The sequence below is a fragment of the Triticum urartu genome, chromosome 6 (assembly GCF_003073215.2).
Source record: "Triticum urartu cultivar G1812 chromosome 6, Tu2.1, whole genome shotgun sequence".
In the NCBI taxonomy this organism is placed as follows: domain Eukaryota; kingdom Viridiplantae; phylum Streptophyta; class Magnoliopsida; order Poales; family Poaceae; genus Triticum; species Triticum urartu.
Window position 1 is genome coordinate 527,548,611 of NC_053027.1, and position 13,954 is coordinate 527,562,564.

Here is a 13,954-nt window from a genome sequence, read left to right on the forward strand (position 1 = left end):
AAATCTTTTCACAAAAGTCAGAGAATATAGCCATCATGCATCTTTGAAAGGTAGCAGGTGCATTACATAAACCAAAAGGCATACATCTATAAGCAAAAGTACCAAAAGGGCATGTAAAAGTAGTCTTTGATTGATCTCTAGCCGACACAGGTATTTGAGAGAAATCAGAATAACCATCTCGAAAGCAATAGTGTGTATATTTGCATAATCTTTCTAGCATTTGATCAATAAAAGGTAAGGGGTAATGATCTTTCTTAGTAGCTTTATTTAATTTGCGGAAATCAATTACCATCCTATAACCTGTAATAATTCTTTGTGGAATCAATTCGTCTTTATCACATTAGGAACAACAGTAATACCTCCCTTCTTAGGGACACAATGGACATGACTTACCCACTGACTATCAGCAACGGGATAGATTATACCTACCTGCAGAAGCTTGAGTATTTCTTTTCTTACCACTTCTTTCATTTTAGGATTCAGACGTCGTTGAGGATCACGAACTGGTTTGGCATCTGCTTCCAAATTTATTTTATGTTGACATAGAGTGGGACTAATGCCCTTAAGATCATCAAGAGTATATCCAATAGCAGCACGATGCTTCTTCAGAGTTTTCAATAATCTTTCTTCTTCATACTCTGAAAGGTTAGCACTAATAATAATATGATATATCTTCTTTTCATCAAGATAAGCATATTTAAGATTATCAGGCAACAGTTTAAGCTCAAACACGGGATCACTCTTGGGTGGAGGAGGATCCCCTAAGATTTCAACAGGCAAATTGTGATGCAGAATAGGTTCCTGTTTAAAGAAAATTTCATCTATTTCCCTTCTTTCATTCATGAACATATCATTTTCATGGTCTAGCAAATAGTGTTCTAAAGGATCACTAGGAGGTACGGCAATAGAAGCAAGACCAATAATCTCATCCTTACTAGATAATTCTTCCTCACAATGTTGTTTTACTAAATTTAGAGAAATCTTTCCCTAATAATAAAGCACGGATGAGTCTCTGAGTTCACCGTCATAGTGTTTTTGCATAACAAACCCTATGATATTAAGTAGTTAATCCGCAATCCAATAAATCTTTACCTACTAATAAACCAGCGATTGCCTCTGGTCATACGTCGCCGACTATTTTGCAAAAAAGTCCCCCTGTTCCTGAGAAATTAACCCGCAGTCCTACTTAAAGTGTGGATAACGTTTCAATTTTACAAAGAAACCCCTCTAATCCCGGGCCCGAACCGGACCGCGCCGTCGCCCGCAGCTCCCTCCTGTGGGAGCTCCCCTCGCGCCCGCAAGCCGCCTCGCCGGCGACCCCACACCTCCGCCACGCCCCGCCGCCGGCGACCTTCCCCACTGGATCTCCGGTCGCTCCGCCACCTCGCCCCTCTCCCTTCTCCTCCTTCTTCTCGATCTCCTCTCACCTCTCTTCCTCTTTCTCGCTGGACAGGACCTCCATGGCGCCGCTGGACCTCAATCTCGCTGGATCTGGCCGCCTCCACACCAAATCCGCCGGAAATGGATCCTCCCTGGCCAGATCCGCCCGGATCCGACCGGGCCCCGCCGTCGTCGCCACCGGAGCACCGCCCCGCTCGACCTGCAGCGCCACCTTCCACCGGCAGCCCCCAGTCTCGGTCGCCACGCGATCATGTGGATGATGCTCGGCGTGTCCCTGTAATTGCCGGCTACTGCCACTCCCCGCCCCTGTTCAATTAAGCCAATGCTTGAAATTTTGGTTTAGACTGACCTGCTCTTCAATCCTTGCTGATTTGTGGTTTTGAGACCCACCCAAGCAGGGTCTGCGTTCATGAGGAGAACCTGCTGTTCCTGGAGGCCTGGCAGACAGTCGATCCCGCTGCTACCACAAGTACGCTTTGTGACGAGCTGGTCAACACAAGGGAGGAGACATATGATTCCACTTGTGCAAAGTCTGCCTGTACTGCTATCCATATTGCCCCATAGCAATACAATTTATCTACTGCCTCAATAGCTCACTTCTGCAAGTCATAACATGACATTTAATATTTTAGAAAGTACAACCGAGTTTAATAAGTGGATCAAATGCAGTTGTCATGCACCTCCTTTGGTTGAATCTGAATTCTGTTAGAAACATGGCAAACCACCTAGATATGCCATTGATCTGTACAAAACTGAGAGATTTTGTGTTTTTACAGTTCTTTTGTGCTCTGACCGAATTTGCTTATCTGACATTTTTTCAGATGTTGCAACCTTGGGCGATCGGTTCATTGGATTCTTGAAACCAATGCCTTTTCTGAAGTAAGTCTGGCATGCAAGGTGCCTTCACGGTTTATTTCCAAGATGGCGCTGGGATCTCGGGGACGTGCCAGACGGCGTTGCGTTCCTGCACCTTGGGGATGGCTTGGGTCGAATTCTCCTCCATGCAATCTTGTGCTCCTTTGGTATGTGTGGCTTCTCCCATCTTCCTCATATTTTCTTCTGCTCACTGCTGTAGCCTCACTATGCATCCTGGAGCGACACCATGTATTCTAGAGCTGCTACATGAACACAATGAAACACCTGACCTTCAAAGAAAATGATACAGCTGGCCAATTTGGTTTGGAGTTTGCAGGAGGCTTTCAGATGTTTTTCTATGTTACATACCCCGCGTTAGCCAACAAAATAAGTCGATATTCTGTATGGATATAGGATTTGCATATTTTCTATTGTTTCTAGCAAATACAGACTAAGTCTCTGATTATCTGCAGGGTGTTTCTAATCTTTCTGCCTTCTAGCGTAAATAGAGGTATGGTGCCTAGAGTTCAACTATTTATCCTATGTAGTATAATTGACATTTAAGTTATACAACCTTTCCAGATTTCTCAATATCATGCCTAGAGCTTATAATCCTTTCTTTGAAGATCCATAGCCAGACTTTGAAACTGTTACACATACATAAATTAAACTAGCTGCCTATAGTATGAGTATTATATAGATTTGTATGTATGTGGTTACTTTGTTCTGTGGCAAAAGGGTTCAAGGCTAGCATTTTTTTAAATATAGCATATTCATATAAATTTTCTTGCAATTCTAACTATGAAATCCACATTCATTCGGTAGTTTTTCTGTAACAATATAAATGATCTTTCAGTCGCAATGCCAGTATTTAGAACTAAATTTGATGGGCCTAAATTCCCCTTGGACCCCCACCCCCTCATTATATTCCTATATCTCCAATCTCCTTTCTCCACCGGCTATCACAGAATAGAGATCACATCATGAATTTATTTTTTGTCAGAGATGTTCTCCCATCGCTATTGGCTGTCAAATTTTGGATGCAATCCGTCCGCATGTCGGCACAATCAGCAGAACAAAGCAGCTACCATGATTTGCCCATTGATCTCTTGGAGTGATTCAAACCTGCAAGCACCAGGGTAAGAAGTTTCGGTTTTCTTATTAATGGAACTGATTTTGTAAGGTTAGAACAATGTCAGTTTGCTTTTATGTTGGTTTTCTAATTTCTACATATTCCTTTCTTACGGATTCTGCCTTCAAGGAAATCTAATTATCTAGGTAGTATGGAAAAGCAAGCAAATTATATAACTATTTGGGTATACTCATGCTCTGCTATGTCAGATTGAGGAGAAATAATTATTTTGTTCACCCATCTTATTTTTTCCCACGTAATGACTCATGCCCTACTATGTCAGATTGAGTGACTCCTGCATATGATGACTGAAGAATTTTTCATCAATTTTCCAACCTGAATTAGATACAGAATTTGGGAAAAGAGGAGTCCAGGCTCTGATGAACACACCGTCTTTCCCAGGTAACTAATAGCTGGCACCTCTACATTTACGTTATATCAGGCCAGCGCCACAAAGTCCCTGTATGCGTCTGCCTGCCTACATTGATGGGCGATCCGGTCGCAAAAAAATGGATAAAAATATACATCAGTTTGTCAAAATACATGTTGGTTATCTTACGAACGATTATAGCTATTGCCAGAGTACAAGCAAATATGTTACAATTTCCTTGAAGGAAACTTGTATTATGATTATTACATTTTGATCTTGGAGCTATGGTCGACTTTAGTAGATGGTTACTTTAGTCTGCACCAGTCAAATATTTTCTAATTACATGTCTGAGCACCATCGGGATAACCTGATTATTGTGTCACAAGCTTGCTATTTCTATTTGTGCAAATTCTGTAGTTATTTCAGTGTTCTGCATGATGCATAAGTTTTTTCACAACAGAAAGAAGTGGATGTACAACTTGATTCTGCTTTATTATTTAGTACCAGTTAACTTTGTAAATCCCAGTTTCTCTAGTATTGTAACTGTCAAATCGTCAAGTTAACCTGATTTTTCTCTTTGGACAGCTTGCAATTTGTAATATTATGATTTTCCTTTTGCAGAAACCACTTCAACTAGCCCAGGACTGTGTCTATTAGTCCTCCGGTATTTCTTGAGATGACACATTGTATGATAGGTAACAAGCAACTGAAGCAAGAAGATTTTTTAAATTTCTTGGAAAGTATAACCACCTTAACCCAGGATGCAAGATGAAGGATCCAATATGTCAGGACCAACGAGGGAATTGCAGTATGTCAGAACCAATGAGAGAATTGTAGAGCTTCATATTAAGTTTATTTTAGCTGCTTGCCCGCTTCAAGTGTCTAGATTACAGGAAACATGTTTCTTTAAGTGACAAACCTGGATACCAATTTATTCAAACTATTATATTTCTTATAGAAGTAATGCAATATATTCTCTCTCTTGTGCCTATTTGAAATACCGTTGTGGGTCTGTACTTTGCATCTCATATTGCAAGGATAAAACATTGTATGCATACTCTCTCTCTTAACTGTAGCAAGCATGGAGCAGGAAAGAGTGATGAACCTTCTAATATGGATATTGTACATGTATGAGCTACGGGTCACTATTGTTTATCATATGGATTGTAGATGTAGCAACATTGAAATTTATAACATATCCTCAAATTTCTTCATTTTAGCATTTATGATATACTAGAGCCAGGAAAAAAATAGAATAAAAATGTTCATTAGAGAAATATTATAATTGACGATTGTGTGTCAAATGGCAGTGAATTTATATCTATGTGTGGGATCTTGATGAAAGATTACATGCAGAGTATAGAAGTGAAAACCAACATTTTTCTAGATGAGCTATTACTAGAGGAGATATATATTTCTAGCTAAAGTTAACATTGCTAAAATATTCCACTAGGTGGCAACTCCAGGGCAAGAAGCATACATGTAAGCCTATTCGGAAATGTCTAGAAATGTTGAAGCTTCAGCGCCGCGCTCCAGCTTTCGTGGAACTTCCACACCGTTTCGGATGTGATGGTCAGCTTCTGTTGGTTGAGGGGTTCGTCATGAATATAGCATAGGCCGACGATGGGGAGGTAGTCTATACCACGGAAGATGGCGGTGCCGGGGTTTCTGTCGGAGTAAATAGCCATGGATAGCCTAGCCGGCTTCCCCTGGCACTCCTGAAAAAATTACGAGCCCGCCCGGCTCTCAAGAATCCAAGACATGGGGCCGCCTTCCCCTAGCCGGCTGCGATCAAGGCCGGCTTTCGGAAGGCGGTCCGACTTTAACCCTCATGAGAGGGCCGACTCCAAGAAGCCGGCTGTGAGAAGGCCGACTCCTTCGAGCCGGCTCCCCGTAAAGCAGTCAAGACCGTACCCTCAGAGTTTGCACCCACCTAACGGCGGTGCGACGGGGCGTGGCTACAGAAGAGCCTGCCACCCCCGAATCCCGGGGCACGCCTGGCACAGTGCGCCGTACGAGGTAGGCATGACCCGTCCGGCGCAGCACTGTTGCCATGTTGACCCTGGCCTCACCCACGACGGCCGCCAGCGTGGCCCACAGGCGGTGGGCCCCTTAGAGCAGAGAGACGACCGAAGGCGGCCCCGCTTCCAACCAGCTGACCCAAGACGGAGCCGGCTCCCCGCAGCCGGCTTGCCGCCTCCCTCGAAGAAGACGCCTCATAAAGGAGACAAGACGCGGTAAGGCTACAGCGATCGTCCGACAGGCGGCGGTACTGTAGCCGCGCTTACCACGATGAAGCTCACGTCAGCAAGATGAAGCCACAGTGACCAGCCGCCGACATGGCCCCGGACAGTGGGGCCTGCCTGTCGACCAAGGAGTTGGCAGCCGGCGGGACCCACCAGTCGGCAGGCCCCAGCAGCCGGCGCAGAAGCCGGCGAGCGCAGTCACAGACGGCTGGGCCCCGCGCCCTGCCGGATTACCATTGTACCCCCGGGGGGTAGGCCTATATAAACCCCCCGGAGCACCCATGCAAAGGGTTGGACCCCCTGCTAGTTCTTGACACCATACAAGGAGAAGAAGCAGGCTAGCCGTGCCCTTTCTTCCTCCTCCCCCCAAAAACAGCTCAAGGAGCGTCGTGTAGCTACTCGATTCATCTAGTGAGCATGCGGAGACCCCGCAGAGCAGCAGTAGGGGTGTTATCTCCTCGGAGAGCCCCGAAGCTGGGTAAGATCCGCCGGCGTGCATGTCTTCGCCTCATCCCGCTTCCAGGCACCGGCAATGTCTCACTGGTTCCCACAAAGATAAGCCACCCGTTGGCATATGTCGCACCCACCACCCGACATTTGGCGCCCACCGTGGGGCCAGGCACACCGTCATCCGGAGACCTGTTCTGGACGGGAACCCTCTTCCTCCCCAGCGAGCGTAGCCAGCCCAGCACGCCCGATGGCGCTTGCCACGACGCGCTGCAAGGCGTCACCAGCATCTGCGCGGCAAGCGGCCTCGCCGATCTCCCCGACGAGACCTTCACCTCCGACGAGCTCGCCTCCGATGCGGGCACTGACCGCCTCGCCAACCTTCTCGGCCAGCTCCATGTCTCCAGCGAGCCCGCTGCGGACCTGGAGTCGGTTGGCTCCACCGACCCGATGCCTGTCGACTCCGACACGGCCTCCTACGACGCCTTCCCCACCAACGTCGCGATTTACAACGACCCGCTTCCTCGAGCCGACGGCCACGATGCTGTCACCACCGAAGTGATGGTTGTCGGCCACGGCGGCCTGGCCGACGAGAGCGCCCGCGACGCCCCGCGCGCGGCGGCCCACGACTTGTCCGCTCCTCTCCCGGCCGACGCCGACGACGAAGCACTGGAAGCACGCCGCCTCGCTCTCCTCGCAGAGGGCCGGAGGCTGGCCTCCGTAAGACGCCTCACTGAGGCCTACCGGCACGAGGCTGACCGCGCCGCCTTCGGCACGCCGGCCCCGGGCGGGGTAAGCCGGGCCGGCCTTGTCAAGCAACGCGGCGCCGTCATCGCCGACACGCTGGGAGTCGACCGCTCGGTCTATGCCACTCCGCTCGAGAACTTGCGTGCCGCCCAGGCGGCCGTAGACGAGCTGGACGGCCTGGAGGCCGAAGACCTTCCCCACATGACCCGGCGCATCCAGCAATTGATTGACGCCTCCGCGCAGCGGCACGAAGCCGACGTTCGCGCGGAAAGCCTTCCCCCGCGCCGAGAGCACGGCGCGACGTCCCGGACGCCGACTACGAGCAATACCCGCGCGCGACGCGAGAAGGAGCCGGCTACCAGCCGCAGCCGGACCCGGATCTCCATCGAGCGGGACGCGGACGGTCATCCCCGAGCCATGGAGTGGCGGGGTGACCCGCCTCCGCCTCCGCCCTGTGGAGAGAGATATCCCGCCTCACCGCCAGTGGCGCACCCGACTCTCAGCGGCCGGCTAGGCCGCCGCGAAGGAATCGGCGAAAACGACGCCCGTCACCGGATCGACCGCCTGGAGCGATCCCTGGCATTGGAAGAAGAAGACGATGTCGACCCGCCTTGCTTTGGCCCCCGCATCCGCGACGAGCCCTTTCCCAAGGGGTTCTCGCTCCCGAGAGACACGCCCAAGTACAACGGCTCCGTGAAGCCGGAAGATTGGTTGATCGACTACTCCACCGCAGTTAGCATAGCCAACGGCAATCGGCGCGTCGCCGTGAAATACGTGCCCCTCATGCTGCAGGGCACGGCGCGGACCTGGCTCAACAGCCTCAAGCCGCGTAGCATCAACAGCTGGCTAGACTTCACAGAAGCCTTCATCCGCAACTTCACCAGCACCTACAAGCGGGCTCCCAAGCCCAGACAGCTCTCCTTGTGCGTACAAGGCCCCGCCGAGTCCACTCGCGATTACCTCACGCGTTGGGCCGAGCTCCGCAACTCCTGTGAAGGGGTGCACGAGGTGCAAGCCATAGAATACTTCACAGCCGGATGCCGAGAAGGCACCCTCCTCAAGCACAAGCTCCTCTGCGACGAGCCGGCTACCCTCGACGAGCTTCTGGACATAGCGGACAAGTACGCCACCGCCGACTCCTCGATGAAGACCGAGCTTCGGGTAGACGCATCCGGAAAGGTGCTCAACCCGGCGCCCAAGACGCCGGCTGGAGAACCCGGCCGACACCCCAACTCGAACGACAACAAGCGCAAGGGCCCCGCGCCACCTCCCGCTAGCCGGCAGGTGGCCACGGTCGAAGATGCACCGCCTGAAGAACGACCGGCGCCCAAGAAGCCCAAGGGCGGCAGGCCGGCTTGGCAGCCCGCCTTCTCCTACGAGCAAACCCTCGACGCCCCTTGCAAGTTCCACAGCGGCGCGAAGCCGTCCAACCACACGACCCGGAAGTGCAACTGGCTCACCCGAATCTCTAAGGGCGAGGGGCTCTTGCCACCTCCGCCTGCCGGCCCGCCGCCTCCGCCTCCGCCGCCTCCGGCCGCTCGGCCCGCAGTCGGAGCCGTGCATGACGAGTTTCCTGATGAGCAAGCAACCTACATCGTCTTCACAAGCCAGCCCGAAGACCGGCGCAGCAAACGCCGAGAGCACCAGGAAGTCAGCGTGGTCGCTGCCAACCCCACCGGACACATGCATTGGTCAGAAAAGCCCATCAGCTGGAGCCGGGCCGACCATCCGGAGGTGATGCCGTCTCCCGGCTCTTATGCTTTGGTCCTGGAAGCCACCCTTGCAACGGACAGACGCACCGCCCGCTTCTCCCGTGTGTTGATAGACGGCGGGAGCAGCATCAACATCCTGTATCGTGACACCCTGGAGAAGTTGAACGTCAAGACAAAACAGCTCACGCCCACACGGACAGTGTTCCACGGCATCGTACCCGGCCTGTCCTGCGCCCCCATTGGCAAAATCAAGATTGATGTACTTTTTGGGGACAAGGAGCATTTCCGCCGGGAAGCGATCTGGTTTGAAGTGGTGGACCTGGAGAGCCCTTACCATGCATTGCTGGGCCGACCTGCTTTGGCCAAGTTCATGGCAGTTCCCCACTATGCCTACCTCAAGATGAAGATACCAAGCACCAAAGGCGTCATCACCGTAGCCGGTGACTACAAGAAGTCCTCCGAGTGCGCAGCGGCCAGCAGCCGGCTGGCCGAGTCCCTTGTGATCGCCGAAGAGAAGAAGATGCTGGACCGAGTCGTGGCCATAGCCGGCAAGCAGTCGGCCGTGTCCCCCGACCCCAAGGAGCATGATACTCAAGGGTCTTTTCAACCGGCCAAGGAGACGAAGAAGATACCTCTTGACCCCGAGCGTCCAGAGAGGTTTGCTGTCATCGGGGCAAACCTGAACAGCAAATAGGAAGGCGAGCTCGCCGATTTCCTCCATGAGAATCGGGACATCTTTGCGTGGTCCCCCAAGGACATGCCGGGTGTTCTGAGGAAATTCGCCGAGCACAAACTACATGTTCGAGAAGACGCAAAGCCAGTCAGACAACCCCTTCGCCGACTGCCGGAGGAGAAACGCAGGATTGTAGGGGAGGAGATAGCCCGGCTCTTGGCGGCCGGCTTTATCATGGAAGTTTTCTTTCCAGAGTGGCTCGCCAACCCGGTCCTTGTGCTAAATAAGAACAACAAGTGGCGCATGTGTATAGACTACACAAGTCTCAACAAGGCTTGCCCCAAAGATCCTTTTGCCCTGCCAAGGATTGACCAAGTGATAGACTCCACGGCCGGATGCGAGCTATTGAGTTTTTTGGATGCTTACTCCGGATATCACCAGATAAAGCTAGACCCGGATGACCGCCTGAAGACCGCCTTCATCACGCCGTTTGGAGCCTTCTGCTACCTGACTATGACATTCGGCTTGAGAAATGCCGGTGCCACCTTTCAGCGTTGCATGCAGAAGTGCCTCCTCAAGCAGCTCGGCAGGAATGCCCACGTTTACGTGGACGACATCGTGGTGAAGACGGAGAAGCGTGGCACCTTACTAGAAGACCTCAAGGAAACATTTGAGAACCTGCGCCGGTTCCAAATCAAGCTCAACCCCGAGAAATGCGTGTTCGGGGTGCCAGCCGGCCAGCTCCTAGGCTTCCTGGTCTCCGAACGCGACATCAAATGCAACCCGGCGAAGATCAAGGCCATCGAGAGAATGGCGATCCCTACCAAGCTTCGATACATTCAGAAGTTCACCGGGGGCTTGGCCTCCTTGAACCGCTTCATGAGCCGGCTCGGAGAGAAAGCTCTCCCCCTCTACCGCCTCATGAAGAAGAGCACTCACTTCGAGTGGAACGACCAGGCCGACCAAGCTTTTCACGAGCTGAAGAAGATGCTGGCCACGCCGCCTGTCCTCGCGGCGCCGACCGAGAAAGAGCCCATGCTCCTTTACATCGTTGCAACCAGCCGGGTAGTCAGCACCGTCATCGTAGTCCAGCGCCCGGAAGAAGGCCGAGCCCAGCCGGTCCAGAGGCCGGTGTATTATTTGAGCGAGGTGCTGTCCGCCTCAAAGCAGAACTACCCGCACTACCAAAAGATGTGTTACGGCGTGTACTTCACCGCCAAGAAGCTGAAGCCCTACTTTCAAGAGCATCCCTTCACGGTCGTATGCACTGCCCTGCTAGCCGAGATCATAGGCAGCCGGGATGCATCCGGCCGGGTCGCGAAATGGGCAATCGAGCTGGCCCCCTACACGATCTTCTACCAGCCCCGCACCGCCATCAAGTCCCAAGCACTGGCCGACTTCCTCGTCGACTGGGCCGAGACCCAGTACCTGCCGCCGGCTCCCGACTCCACCCATTGGCGCATGCACTTCGACGGGTCCAAGATGCGCACCGGCTTGGGAGCCGGCATCGTCCTTACCTCTCCCAAAGGCGACAAGCTCAGATACACGCTACATATCTACTTTGCCGCCTCCAACAATGTGGCCGAGTATGAGGCGCTCATACACGGGCTCCGGCTTGCCAAAGAGCTTGGCATTCGCCGGATCCTATGTTATGGCGACTCGGACCTGGTAGTCCAGCAATCATCCGGCGACTGGGACGCCAAGGACGCGAATATGGCGAGCTACCGTTTCCTGGTCCAACAACTCAGCGGATACTTTGAAGGATGCGAGTTCCTCCACGTACCACGAGCCGACAATGAGCCAGCCGATGCCCTGGCTCGAATAGGCTCCAGTCGGCAAGCAATTCCAACCGGCGTCGCTCTACAACACCTCCTCAAGCCGTCTATCAAGCCGTCTCCGGAATCCGATTCCATCTTCGTGCCGCCTGACCCCGATGCAGCCAGGTCCGGCTCGAAGAATCAAGTAGCCGACCTCAAGACCCCCGTAGCCGGCTCGGGGACTTCGGTAGCCGGCCCGGGAACTTCGGCAGCCGGCTCGGGGACTGCGGTAGCCGGCCCGGGGACTGCACCAACACTACAGCCGGCGGCTGACTCCAGCACCTCACCGCCCAGCCCGCCCACCCTGGTGGCAGTAGCCACTTTGGCAGTAGAAGAAGTCACGGCTCCGTCATGGGCTCAGTCCATCCTCAACTTCCTAGTAAACCAAGACCTGCCGGCTGACGAAACAGAAGCAAGACAAGTCCAGCGTCGAGCCGGAGCGTACACAATCGTCAACAGAGAACTACTCAAGCGCAGCGTCACCGGAGTCCTCCAGCGATGCGTCGAGCAAGAGAAGGGCATTGCAATCCTCGCAGACATTCACCAAGGAGAATGCGGCCACCATGCGGCCTCAAGATCACTTGTCGCCAAAGCCTTCCGCCATGGTTTCTTCTGGCCGACTGCTTTGGACGACGCCAAAGAATTAGTCAAGCATTGCAAGGGATGCCAGCTCTTCAGCTCCAAGCAACACATGCCGGCTTCGGCACTCAAGACCATTCCCCTCACTTGGCCCTTTGCCGTTTGGGGACTGGACATGGTGGGCCCATTCAAGACGGCGCGCGGCGGCATGACGCATTTGCTCATCGCCGTGGACAAATTCACCAAGTGGGTTGAGGCGAAGCCGATCAAGAAGCTGAATGGGCCGACTGCCGTGACGTTCATCGCGGACATAACAACTCGGTACGGCGTGCCGCACAGCATCATCATCGACAATGGCACGAATTTCGCCAAAGGAGCCTTGGCACGTTTCTGCGCAGCCCAAGGTATCCGGCTGGACTTAGCATCCGTCGCCCACCCGCAGTCAAACGGCCAGGTCGAGCAAGCCAATGGCCTCATCCTCTCCAGCATCAAGCCCCGACTGGTTGTACCTCTGGAGCGCTCAGCCGGCTGTTGGCTCGATGAGCTGTCGGCTGTCCTCTGGAGTCTGCACACTACACCAAACAAGTCAACCGGCTTCACCCCTTTCTTCCTTGTGTATGGTGCCGAGGCGGTCATCCCAACTGACATCGAATTCGACTCGCCTCGAGTAACCATGTACATGGAAGCGGAGGCCAAGGAAGCACGAGAAGACGGCGTCGACCTGCTGGAAGAAAGCCGGCTGTTAGCTCTCAGCCGGTCTGCAATTTACCAGCAGGGTTTGCGCTGCTACCACAGCCGGAAGGTCAGGCCAAGATCTTTCCAAGAGGGCGACCTTGTGCTCCGGCTGATTCAGCGAACAGCCGGCCAGCACTTGCGCCCCGGCACGTTGGAGCCGGTGAAGCATCCGATGAGCCGGCTGCAACCGTGCCTGGACAGCCAGAAGCTGCTCCTCAAGGGTCCGTTTTGCATCCGGCGCGATGTCGGCCCCCGCTTGCCGGCGCGCCTCGCGATGGGCCTCAATGCTTTGGGCGGCGAAGGTGGAGTAGCCTGGGAAGTAATCTGCAAGAAACAACAAGCAAGAGCTCAAGATAAGTCAAAAAACCCAAGCGGCAAGGGGCAGGGGAGGGCCGAGGAAGGCAGCTTACCGTCGATCAAGTCCTCGATCCGGCCGAAGCCTTCGTCTAGGCCTCGCCGGGTCTCAGACCAGGTCGCCGCCGCCATCTCATATTCCGCCATCAAGGCGTCTTCGCTTTCCCGCGCCGCCTGCAGGGCCGCTTTGTGGCTTTCCTCTTGGTCGGCTAGCTTCTTGGCCAGGCGATCCCGTTCCTGGACCAAGGCAGTGCACTCGGCCTCTTTGGCGTAAAGGGCGGCCTTCGCTTCGCCAAGCTCCTTCCTCAAGTCGGCGTTGGCCCCTGAAGACAAAGAAAAAGAAAAGTCAATAAGAAAAGAGTCGTCAAGTAAGATCCGACCCGACTGCGCGGCAGTCGGCCCGAATCTCGGGGACTACACCCAGTGGGTGCGCTGACGCGCCCCCACAGGAGACAGACAAAATCAAGTACTTACTTCGGCTGTCGGCCAGGTCGTCGGTCCGCCGGCTCAACTCTCGAGCCTGGGAGTCGAAGGCGGCAGCACGAAGGTTGTGATATTCCTGAAAGTTTAGAAAGAAAGCAAAGTAAGGTGGCCGTCGAGAAAGATCCGACCCGACTGCGCAGCAGTCGACCCGAATCTCGGGGACTACACCCAATGGGTGCGCTAACGCGCCCCCACGGAAGAAATCAAGAAAGCAAAGCAGCCAAGAGCGAAGGACTCACCCGGACAGTGGTTCGCGTTGACAAGAACTCTTGGTTGAGCTGCTGCAGCAGGGCGGCTTGAGCTCGTAGCCGGCTCCGGACCCCTTGAGCCGCCGCATCCAGCTCGCCAGTCCCCCCGCTGGGAGTCCACTCGGACACGACGGTGCTGGCCGCCTCCAGATCTC

At 53.6% G+C, this 13,954-nt stretch overlaps 1 long non-coding RNA gene across 5 annotated transcripts; it reads left to right on the forward strand.

The window, feature by feature from the left end:
- The first annotated feature begins 1,221 nt into the window (after positions 1 to 1,221).
- On the forward strand, positions 1,222 to 4,738 carry LOC125514891. 5 transcript variants are annotated; one of them, XR_007286657.1, is made up of 8 exons: positions 1,222 to 1,370; positions 1,454 to 1,677; positions 1,800 to 1,870; positions 2,223 to 2,423; positions 2,730 to 2,767; positions 3,260 to 3,395; positions 3,672 to 3,790; positions 4,380 to 4,738. It is a non-coding gene; the product is annotated as an uncharacterized LOC125514891 (long non-coding RNA). The 5 variants fall into 5 exon arrangements; XR_007286655.1 differs by having other exon boundaries at positions 1,454 to 1,939; XR_007286654.1 differs by having other exon boundaries at positions 1,454 to 1,870.
- Positions 4,739 to 13,954: the final 9,216 nt, after the last annotated feature.